The sequence below is a fragment of the Bubalus kerabau genome, chromosome 1 (assembly GCF_029407905.1).
Source record: "Bubalus kerabau isolate K-KA32 ecotype Philippines breed swamp buffalo chromosome 1, PCC_UOA_SB_1v2, whole genome shotgun sequence".
In the NCBI taxonomy this organism is placed as follows: Eukaryota; Metazoa; Chordata; class Mammalia; order Artiodactyla; family Bovidae; genus Bubalus; species Bubalus kerabau.
Genome location: NC_073624.1, coordinates 136,317,369 through 136,329,408, shown reverse-complemented (window position 1 = coordinate 136,329,408; position 12,040 = coordinate 136,317,369). Strand labels below are relative to the sequence as shown.

Sequence of the window (12,040 nt, the reverse complement as noted above, 5' to 3'; positions counted from 1 at the left end):
AATTGTAATATATGCATACAATAGAATACCACTCAGCAATAAAAATGAAGGTTTTCACTGCTCCTTTCACACTGAGTGACTGCATTTCCATAGTATGGTTAGAAGGACAGCCACAAGCCAGAACGTGGAAAACCAGTAAACTTTTGTGGGAGAATGGGGGGAAATGACAATCTAGCATAAGTTAACAGTTTCCTAAATATAAATCATATACTTGACAGTTACATATTTTAAAAAGTTCTTCTGTCATTGTTAATGACATAAAACTTCAAGACCACCACATTTTGTTTGTGTAAGGAGGGTGAGTAGGGGAATGTTCTTAAAATTGGTATCAGTTCAGTTCAGTTACTCAGTTGTGTCCAACTATTTGTGACCCCATGGACTGTAGCATGCCAGGCTTCTGTGTCCATCACCAACTGCCGGAGCTTGCTCAAACTCATGTCCATCAAGTCAGTGATGCCATCCAACCATCTCATCTTCTGTCATCCCCTCTCCTCCTGCCTTCAATCTTTCTCAGCATCAGGGTCTTTTCTGATAAAATTGGTGTAATTATTCTTAAAAAATAGAAGTACTTCTTTGTTGAAGCCTCAATACCCATTCAGTTCGCTGTAATAATTTGTAAGCAGAACAGCAGTACAGTGCTGGGCCTTGATTCCAGTAATGTCAGGTACCACATCCTTTTCTCACAGTCCTCTGAATGATTTTGAAGAAAATATTCTAAAGGAGGACAAGTAAAAGCAAAGAAAAACAAAGGAGGATTTGAAGATCCCTGTTTAAGATTTATTTTTAAAAAGTGCCTAATATTTTGAATTACAAAAGCTGTCATCCTGTGGGCCTGCTGGACACTAGACTATGTTTTCTACCCCTTTAATGATAAAGATCACCTCACAAAAAGAGAACTTCTGCTTACTGGCTGGAAAAAGGTCCCTTTACTTGATTTTCAAGTGCAATCTGTTGTCCAGTTCCTCTAGATAAGTCTTTCCGTATTTTAAACAGATACCATTTCCATTTTGTAATTACATCTAGGTTAAAATTTATTGTCTTATACTGCATCTTGAAGGAGAGTCATTAGTGTTTGGAGTTCTCATTTTAAGCCCTCAGTGCTGGCACATTCAGTGCATCCACCACCGGCAATGGATTTGGGGCTAGGAAAACCTACATCCTGGTACAGAGGAACTCAGGGGAAAATGGGCATTCTCCAACAGTGGTAGTCCATCTCTGTGCATGGATGGATGTGTGCTCCCTTTTGTAAGATTTTGGACGGAGTTTAGGGAATATGTTGAGATGTGCTTTGTCATCAAGACACAGGTGACCCAGCAGTGGAATGCAGGTCTACTTCTTGTGTCGGTGGTGATGGCAGATGCCTTCTTGTGCCGTGTGGAGAAGGTATTTGAGGAGGAGGTGGTGTAAAGGGGAAAGGGCACTTTGGGGCAAAGACATTACTATGGTCACTTTTTTCCCCAAAGTGGGAGGTTGGAGGTATAGTGGTGAGTTTAAGAAAACATCAGGTGTCCCCATGGGTTCTCATGGAGGTAACAGGGGAGAGCTTTCAGGAGGGCCTGAAATAGAGGTCTGGTCTGATACTGAATATTGTGGTGAATAGGCTTTTGGCATGGGTTGCCCCGGAGGAATTGCTGGGTGGCTGTCCAAATGCTTAGACATCATCTTTGATGGTGAAGATTCTGCTGGAGCAGATTCTTGTCATCTTAGTGGAGGAACAGGAGGGTAGGGACAGGCACTTCATCAGCGCTCTTGGTTAAACTTATAGATGGTACTGAAGCAGATATTGAATGAAAGGGCTTGAATGGTCAGAGTCAGGTATGCTGCAAACATCTGTGGTACTGGGAGCACCAGAAGCAGGAGGAGGTGCTAATGGTAAGAATTTGGTGCAGATGCTATATTTTCTGTTTCAGTTTCAGGGGTTCTACTTTAACTGTTTTTCCTTGGCTCTTGCTGCGGAGGTGTGGGATGTCTCATAGTACCTGGTCTTGGGTTTAATGGACAAATACTGGGAGATTTTAGTGAATGGCTATATTCTTTTGGAAATCTTGGGAGAGGCTTAGGGTTTCATGGTTATGTTTCTAGGTATTTGTTGAAAAATAGTCTGTAAATTCTTTTTCCATGCTGTTTCCCATTGGATTCAAGTTTTCAAAGAACTTTTTGATACCTGATTTTAGTCGTAAACAGTAACACTGATTTTGGTATTTCTGGATTTCACCTGCAATTTTCTGCAATGTTCTTCCCTTTACTAAAGTTTATAAGCTCTTTTCCATGCCTTTTTAGGACCTCAGGACTACCTTCTTCTGTTTTCAAGATATTAGATAAATTCCAAAGAAAGGCACATATGGTGGATTAATAGACCTGAGTTTTGCCAAATATTTCTCTTTTTTTCCCCTCAAATATTTCTTACAGTGATCTTCACGTAGTTCATGAGCTGTTTCTGAAATTTTCTTTTGGTAGCTTTGTATTTGCTCAAACATGTGGTCTAGTCTGTAAACAGGTAATTTAATAGCACAGTCAACCTCAAGGACACCATTGACGTTGTTCAGCTCTTGAAAGACTTACAGAATCTCAATTATTCAGCTCACCACAGCTACTTTTTCTTCTAAGTTTTCAGTCTCTACATTTCTCAAACCACAGAGTGAAATTAGTGGTATGCAGGATTATTTTCAGAAGGGTAGGAGAATTAGTCTCTTTGTTTTCTTTTGCCCACATACTTTCAACTAATTCTGATGACCGTATATAAATCTGATTCAAATAGAGTGAGCTGTCGAGCAATTTCTGTTGGTTTAAGGAGAGCAGGTCAAAAGTCTCTATGTGGTCAGAATTCTCTCTTTCCACCAGGTCTGCTTATATGCCATTCATCCGTGGGAGGTGAACTCTGAAATGTAATATTATGACCTGGTCCATTGTCTCTTGCAATTCAGTTCTTTTTCTTGATTATTTTAGTGATGGATTCAACCCATTTTTTCATTGCTTTACCTCTTACTGTTCCAATAAATTTCTCCATTAGCTGCAAAAGATCTGAATCTCTTTCAAAATCATAGTGTGTACTACTCAGTGCCAACATACATTTAATGCTCACACCTGCACAGGCTGTATATATATTTTTCTAAACCTTTTTGAGTTCTGCACTCAAAGCCTAACCTTCTCTAAAGTTATGCAGTCAGGTTCTGTTGGCTTAGACTCTGGAATTTCAAACCTTTCTATTAAAAGACTCAGTAGTTCTTAAGATTTACAAAAGGATCTATATGTTGTAAGAAATGCCTGAACAAAATTGGGATCCATGTATATATGGTATGTGAGCCTGTCTGTAAGTTTAATAACAATTCCTGCTTTGATGACTGGAATTCCAGCTTTGGGCTACATGTTTTCTTCAAATATGATATTTTCTTCAGAGTCAGACTCTACAAATCTATAAACATCAGCACTAGGGAGTCTCATCTGCTCCTTTTCATCCTAAAGTATTGTCACATCAACCATCCTTTCCAGTGTTCTCTGATATGATAAAGATATCAATGCTGCCATCCAACTGTTTTTCTCTTCATCTGACTTGGCAGAAAACATAACACTATTTAAATCTTTTAAATTATTTCAGAAGCATGCTTGTACTCACTAGTGTCATCTTTGTCATTAATTTGTACCTTTCTCATAAAAAACTTTTCTTTAAGGTGATATTCTGCATTGCTAGCACCAGGAAGTTTTAGCTACCCATGATTTGATTTACAGCAAATCACTGAGCCATCAAAGAGAAATATGTTTCTTTAATGTTTCTCCTACATATATAAGAGTTCCTTCCATTGCAAATTCATTGCAGCACTGTCCAGTGTCTTTTTCTCCCAACCATCAATATTCTTCTGAATCTCGTTCATTTTCTTGATTGCTAGTTTTTTCCCCTTCATTTGCTGACTATAAATCCAACATGCAGATTCACCCAGTCTACATTTTGCAAGGCTTTTAGAACATATTTTTTTCCTATACCACTATGAACATTAAGCAAAGCTGTTATTTCTTGTTTCAAACATTCCTTGTCTTGTTCTTCACTTTTCTTACTGCTTCAGAAGTTTGAAGTAATGTAGACAGTGGTAAATGGGCTAGAAGTAGCCTGGGTAAAACATATTGAACAGCTTCTTTGAAACCTTTGCCTATTGACTGAGAAGATTGAGGGCAAGAAGAAGATGGTTGGATGGCATCACTGACTCAATGGACGTGAATTTGAGCAAACTCAAGGAGATGGTGAAGGACAGGGAAGTCTGGCATACTGCAGTCCATGAGGTTGCAAAGAGTTGGACATGACTTAGCGACTGAAAAACAACAAGAGTGCCACTCCAGGCTTTGATAACTAAGGGAATGATCATGAAAACCAGGTAATAGAATGTCTCGAGTTTATGATTCAAATGGATCAAATGCCAGTTCCTCTGATGTCTTCAAAGCAGCTTCCTACTAATGGATGGTGACTGCCTTCATCTGTCATTTCTACAGTATCTTCTATATGGCCCAGTAACTTTCCACAAGGTTCATGTATATCCACTATATGACCAAATGTATTTTCTACATCATTAGCTGAAAAACAGTTTTGTATTAATGACAAAGCACTCTCTAAAATCATTTATAATTTAACTTCCCTTATGTATGTCAAATTTCTGCCATAAATGCTTTTACAAAATCATAATAACATTGCTCTCCTGAGGTGGAAGGCTCTTTCATCAGTTAAAGATAATATATCTTCTACATCTTGATGAACCATATCCATCAATACTTTATCAACATATATTGCCGCTTTAATATCTTGTTTTGTAATTTCATAATGCTGTATATTTTGCACCAACTTTTAAAGTGTCTGCAGAAATGTATTCTAACACTGCTACTATGTAAACAGAAACCTGGTGGTCAGTTTTATAATCTAGGACCTCCTTTAACATAAGATGAATTTTTTTCTATGGGGCGAGAGAAAAAAATTTCTTTGGTTCCTCTTTTTAGTAGCTGACTGGGCATCAACTATTGCCCATTTATCAACTGGATGAGGGAAACTTTTTTGAGCATGTTCCTCTACATCTGAAGAACTTAGGGGCTGAGCTTGACATTGCATATTTAATTGCTAAATTAATTCTTCAGCATACTGAAGAGCATCATCACTAGACTCAACAGTAGGATGAACTTGCCCCTGAACATTTTTTCAATGCAGACACCAGCACCCCCAACTTGGGTGTGTTCTTTTCAGCTAAACACTCAGAGCAGCTGCTGTGCCTGCATGCCCCCACCTCTGGGCAGGGAGAGGGCCAGCGGTGGCCAGGCTGGGGGAGTCACCAGAGGGTGAGCTCCTAGCGCAGAACCGGGCCGCAGTCTCAGCGGATGGCCCTGACTCCGCACGGGGCCGATCTGCCCGGCTAGCCCTGGAGATGAGGCTGGGGGTGAGGCTGGCGCCTGGCCACCCATCCCACAGGCACCGGCTCAGGAGAGAGAACGCAACCGGTAGGTGGCGGTGGCGGCCTTATCGGGCAACGCCACCCAAGGACCAGGCCTCTCACACATCCCCGGCCCGCCGTCGCCTCCCCAGGTTGCTCTCCACCGTGGTCCCCGGACTCCGGGCTGGTTTGTCCCGGTTGCAGAGCCGGTGGCTGTGGGAGGGGTGCGGAGGGATGCTCCCGCCCGGCCCATTTTCTTTAAAATTGTTTTCTGTTGCCATATACCCCACAGCTATTTCCCATTAAAATCTGAAAGAGATGGGAATACCAGAACCCTTAACTTCCTCTTGAGAAGCCTATATGCAGGTCAGGAAGCAATAGTTAGAATTGGACATGGAACAACAGACTGGTTTCAAATAGGAAAAGGAGTGTGTCAAGGCTGTATATTGTCACCCTGCTTATTTAACTTATATGCAGAGTACATCATGAGAAACGCTGGGCTGGAAGAAGCACAAGCTGGAATCAAGATTGCCGGGAAAAGTATCAGTAACCTCAGATATGCAGATGACACCACCCTTATGGCAGAAAGTGAAGAGGAACTCAAAAGCCTCTTGATGAAAGTGATTCAGAATGTTTTCTGATGAAACATTCAGAAAACAAAGATCATGGCATCCGATCCCATCACTTCATGGGAAATAGATGGGGAAACAGTGGAAACAGTGTCAGACTTTATTTTTTGGGGCTCCAAAATCATTGCAGATGGTGACTGCAGCCATGAAATTAAAAGACTCTTACTCCTTGGAAGGAAAGTTATGACCAACCTAGATAGCATATTAAAAAGCAGAGGCATTACTTTGCCAACAAAGGTCCATCTAGTCAAGGCTATGGTTTTTCCAGTGGTCATGTGTGGATGTAAAAGTTGGACTGTGAAGAAGGCTGAGCACCGAAGAATTGATGCTTTTGAACTGTGGTGTTGAAGAAAACTCTTGAGAGTCCCTTGGACTGCAAGGAGATCCAACCAGTCCATTCTAAAGGAGATCAGTCCTGGGTGTTCTTTGGAAGGAATGATGCTAAAGCCGAAACTCCAGTACTTTGGCCACCTGATGCAAAGAGTTGACTCATTGGAAAAGACTCTGATGCTGGGAGGGATTGGGGGCAGGAGGAGAAGGGGACGACAGAGAATGAGATGGCTTGATGGCATCACCGACTCGATGCACATGAGTTTGGGTGAACTCCAGGAGTTGGTGATGGACAGAGAGGCCTGGCGTGCTGCAATTCATGGGGTCACAAAGAGTCAGCCACGACTGAACGACTGAACTGACTGACTGACTGTCAGTACATTTGTTATAATTAGTTAACCAATATTGAGACATTATTGTTAAGCTCATACTTTAATATTTAGATTTCCTTAAGTTTTCCCTAATATCCTTTTTCTTTTCCAGAATCCTACTTATTCCCTCATCTTCATCCCTAACAAGCCACTAAATCTCCTGTCTCTATGGAGTTGCCTATTCTGAACTTTTTGTGTGTAAATGGAGTCATCTATTTAGCCTTTTTTTCTCTGTTTTTTTTTTGTTTTGTTTTGTTTTGACTTAGTATGAGGCTTTCAAGGGCCATGTTTTTAATAAGAATACTTCATTCCTCTTTATGACTGAATATTCCATTGTGTAGTTACTGTATTTTGTTTATCCATCCCTCAGTTGGTGGACATTGGATTGTTTCTACTTTTTGCCTACTATAAATAATGCTGCTATGAACATACATATTACATATTTTGGGTGAATACTTGTTTATAATTAGAAGTGGAATTGCTAGGAACTGCCAAACTTTTCTACAGCAGCTTCACCATTTTACATTCCCACCAGAATATATGAGGGCTCCAATTTTTCTAATGCTTAACTGCACTTGATACTGTGTATATAAAACATTTACTTACCCTCTTCGGTGTTGGTATCTTACTGTGGTTTTGATTTGCATTTCCTTAATAACTATGGTATTGAGCCTCTTTTCATGAACTTCTTGGCCACTAGCAAATCTTCTTTGGTGAAATGTCTATTCAATAGAGTATTTTCTCATTTTTAACTGTTTTTTGTTTTTGTTTTGTTTTGAGGTATAAAAATTCTGTATATATTCTGGATTGTATACCTTTATTGGATATATAATATGTAAATATTTTGTCTCATACTGTAGGTTCTCTTTTTACTCTTGATAATGTCATTTCTTTGATGCAGAAATCTTTTCAGTTTCAATGAACTCCAATTTTTGTTTTTTGTGTGTTTGGATTCATATATAAAAGAAATTGTCTAATTCAAGAGCATAATGATTTTTGCCTCTTTCCTTCTGATAGTTTCATGTTTTTAGCTTTCACACTTAGGGCTTTGTCTATTTTGAGTCAATTTTTGTATGTATTCCCAGGTAAATATCTAACTTCATTCTTTTGCATGTGAAGAACCAGTTGTTCCAGAATCATTTGCTAAAGAGACTACTGTTTTCCTGTTGAATGATTTAGTATTACCCCCTACCCCTAATGAAAATTAATTGAGCACAGATGTATGGTTTTATTTCTTGACTCTCAGTTCTGTTTTATTGGTCTATATGTCTATCCTTCCATTAGTACCACACCATTTTGATTACTGTAGCTTTGTAATCAGTTTAAAACCAGATTATGTGAATCTTGCAACTTTGTTCTTTTTCTTTATTGTTTTGTCTGTTCGGGATCCCTTGAAAGTTCCTTATAAATTTGAGGATCACCTTTTTCATTTCTGTAAAAAAAAGCTGTTTGAATTTTGATAGGGATTATAAATCTGTAGACTGTCTTGGGTAATATTGTGATATGAATAGTATTAAGGTCTTCCAATTCAGAAACATGAGATGTCATTTCACTTATTTAGGTTTTTTTAATTCTTTCTGTGATATTTTGTAGTTTCAGTGTTAAAAGTTTTGTGCCTCCTTGAGTAAATTAATTCTTGGTATTTATTATCTTTGATGAAAATGGGATAATTTTCATTTCCTTTTTAGATTTTCATTGTGTATAGAAATAATTGATTTTTGTGGGTTATCTTATATAATGCCACTTGCTGAATTTTTTTTTTTTTAGTTTTAATCCCCTTTGTGTGAATTTATTGGGATTTCCTAATTGTAGCTTCACCTTATATACCACTCATCTCTTCAGGCAGCATCAGTCTGTAAATATTTTTGACAGATTCTCCCTAGGAAGCAGCTTTAATACTGGACCAGTTTTGAATTAGCTGAAATAAACTCAAGGCTTTTGAGCTGTGCTATCAGATAGGTCAGATAAGTAAATTATAGGTGTTTGTGAGTGGGGTCTGCTGTGATTCTTCTAATACTGGAAACGTGGGATGTTATTTTGATACTTTATTCCTGAGCTGGAGAGTGGAGACTGTGATGGGGGCAGGTTAGAATGTCCCAAAGTTTCACTGTTCTTACCCAAAATCAGCCATGTTCCTTGAATTAGCACTCTCTGACTTGGTTGCAGGGTTTTAATTAGATTTCAAAAAATTGATTCTGACAGTTTTTACCCATATTTTTGTTGCTTTTATGGAGTTACATAATTTTGAATTCCTTATTCCACCATTTTTTCTGAAAGCACTATGATCTATTTTAAATTAATTTTTATTATACATGTAGGTCTGTGTCTATTCTTTTTTTTTGTTTTGTTTTGAATGTGGATTTCTAGTTGTTCACACCCATTTGTTGAAGACTACCCTTTTCCCACTGAATTCTGATAATGACCTGGGTGCCTAGAGATGACTCTCTAAAAGTACAGAGAAAGAATATAAGTTCCACCAAGCAGAACTTTTGTTTCCTAAATCCAGACCTTTTACAGTATCTATAAGGCTTTTGAGATGAATAGGGAAGATTTTGAGATTGGTAAAAAGGATAAGTGAGATTTGAATTGCTTCTGCAGCTGCATTTTTGTTCTTGTGAAGACTAAATTTATAAAACAATACCAGTTATTTTTTTTAATTCCTCAAGAAATTGGTTTGCAACTTGAATCACATCAAGAAGCTAACCCATCCATCAGACTACATTATCTTTAGTTTGCTCCTTTATATTAGAGAGAAGATCCTCAACCAAGAGGGAAATCAGAAGATTCCATTGGTCTAGATTTACAGCTATTTCACTTTGGATAGAATGCTTTTCTTTCCTTCTGGTTACACAGTTTAATTTTAGCTTAGGGGAGAAGGCCTTTAAAAAGTTCCTGTGAGGCTCTGAATATCAGCTTCCAGTTTGGCCGGCTGCTGACAATAGAGCTACTTAAAAGAAAAAAAAATTTTTTTTTCAAATAGCTTGTCAGGTTTCAACAGAGACAAACAGTAACTATTTCTGGCAGTATTGAACAACCTCTTGGTCATAAGAGGCCTTGTCAAAGAGTGTACAAAAGATACTACCCTCTCAAGATCTAGAACCACTCCAAAGATAGCCAAGAAAGTAAGACAGTTCCTGAAAGCTAGCAATGGTTGATAGGACCCTAGCCACAGATGAGGTGCAACCCACCTTTTCTGTCAGGCCATATTTTTTGGCACCCAGACTGACAGTTGAGCTGCCTACATATGTAAGAATCAATAGTTTGCATGTCCCAGTAATAGCTTATGGTAAACGATGTCAGGTTTGTGATCTCCAAAAAAGATTTAGCTTCCAGACCAGGGACCAGGCTTGATCACTCAAGAGCTTTTGTGTAGCAGAGTTTTATTAGAGTGAAAAAGGGACAGAGAAAGCTCCTGACATAGATATCAGAAGGGGGATGGAGAGTGCCCTGCTTACTAGTCTTAGCAAGGGAATTATATACTTTTTAAATTGGTTATTACAATAAATCAAAAGAACGTCTCAAAGTTGTAAAGATCTTACTAGGCCCACTCCCACAATTTACATTTTAAGATGACAGGATTAGAATTAACAATAGAAAGATTTTACCAGACCCACTCCTATAATATAATATTTTAAGATAAGAGGATTAGTCAGAAAGTTTTCAGGAAGGAGAAACTGTCCTCAAGCAGGATCCATTGTTGTTACATAATCCTTACTAAGACTAAGGAGTGTAGAAAAACTTTGTCCTTTCCTCCTCCTTGAGAATTCCAGAGCCCTCTCTCCTCCTCAGGGACCCCGGATTTCTTGTCAACCTGACTAGGAATTGACTCAGCAGGTAGGCAGAAAACCAAGCTAGGTTCTCAGGACACAAAACAAGACAAAGAAGAAGGCAATATTTGTCCTTGGGAGAGAAAGGATGACAACTAGTCAATCAGTCAGTTCAGTCGCTCAGTGTGTCCAGCTCTTTGTGACCCCATGGACTGCAGCATGCCAGGCCTCCCTGTCCATCACCAACTCCTGGAGTATACTCAAACTCATTTCCACTGAGTTGGTGATGCCATCCAACCATCTCATCCTCTGTTGTCTCCTTCTCCTCCCACCTTCAATCTTTCCCAGCATCAGGGTCTTTTCAAGTGAGTCAGTTCTTTGCATTATTGCACTATTGGAACTTCAGCTTCAGCATCAGTCCTTCCAATGAATATTCAGGATTGATTTCCTTTAGGATGGACTGGTTGATCTGCTTGCAGTCCATTAGGTATCTCAAAACTAAATCCCCGAAAATCTGAATTTGGAAAGAAAGGGACAATGTGAAAATGTACCTTCCTCTCTTAAACAGGCACTATATAGATCCAGGATAGTTGACTCTGGGAGGAATTCTTTGCTGGCTTCTGCCAGTTTTCCTAGGATCCCATCTGCAGGTTCTGGAGTGAGTGGGGTTTAAAATGAAGAGTGTTGCCCCCAAATCTACCATTGTTTGACAGAGTTTTCCACTAATTTTAGTTTTGTTACAAGAGAGAGAAATGTCACATTCTGGGACACATGGGTGAGTCCTTGGAACACACCATCAAGTGAGGGTCCTTGGGTTCAAGCAGGAAAGAATTCAAGAGTGAGACAAAGTAAAGGGAAAGCACGTTTATTTAGAGAGATACATATTCCATAAGCAGAATGCGGACTAGCTCAGAGACTGGCTCTTGGGTATAGAGTTGTTGGTTTTTATGGGATGGGTAATTTAAAATGCTAATGAGCGGAAGGAATGTTCTAACTGTTTTGGGGAAGGGTGGGGATTTCCAGGAATTGGGCCAATGCCTGCTTTTTGGCCTTTTATGGTCAGCCTTGGAGCTGTTGTGGTGCCTGTGGCTGTGTCATTTAGCATATGCCAATGTTTTACAGTGAACATAAAATGAAGTTTAAGGTATACTGGAAGTCAAATCTTCTGCCATTTCAGGCCTGACTCTGCCAGGCTCCTCTGTCCATGGGATCTCAGACCTAGTTGGTTCTAATAAGTTTTTTGTTGTATCCTGTTTTTCTTAAAGGTTGTGTCCTCCTCCTCATTCTTTTAACATTTGTGCCCTGTCCCCCCATTCTTTCCTGTCTCAGTTTCTCTTGGCAGTTTAAGGAAATAATTGCTAGCAGTTTACTGGAGGATTCCTCAAAAGTCCTGTCAACTCTGGGAGGGCCCCATATGGGGAGTGAAAATGGGGGCATCCAAGTTGTTGTGGATGATTTGACAAAGTTTTCAAGGACATTCTTTTTTCCACTATCATAGTTTATTACAAACGAGTCACTGATTTCTGGGTCAGTGTTTTATT

At 39.2% G+C, this 12,040-nt stretch overlaps 1 pseudogene; it reads right to left on the bottom strand.

Moving 5' to 3' along the window:
- Window positions 1-1,866: 1,866 nt before the first annotated feature.
- Window positions 1,867-5,683, bottom strand: LOC129655031 (son of sevenless homolog 1-like; annotated as a pseudogene).
- Window positions 5,684-12,040: the final 6,357 nt, after the last annotated feature.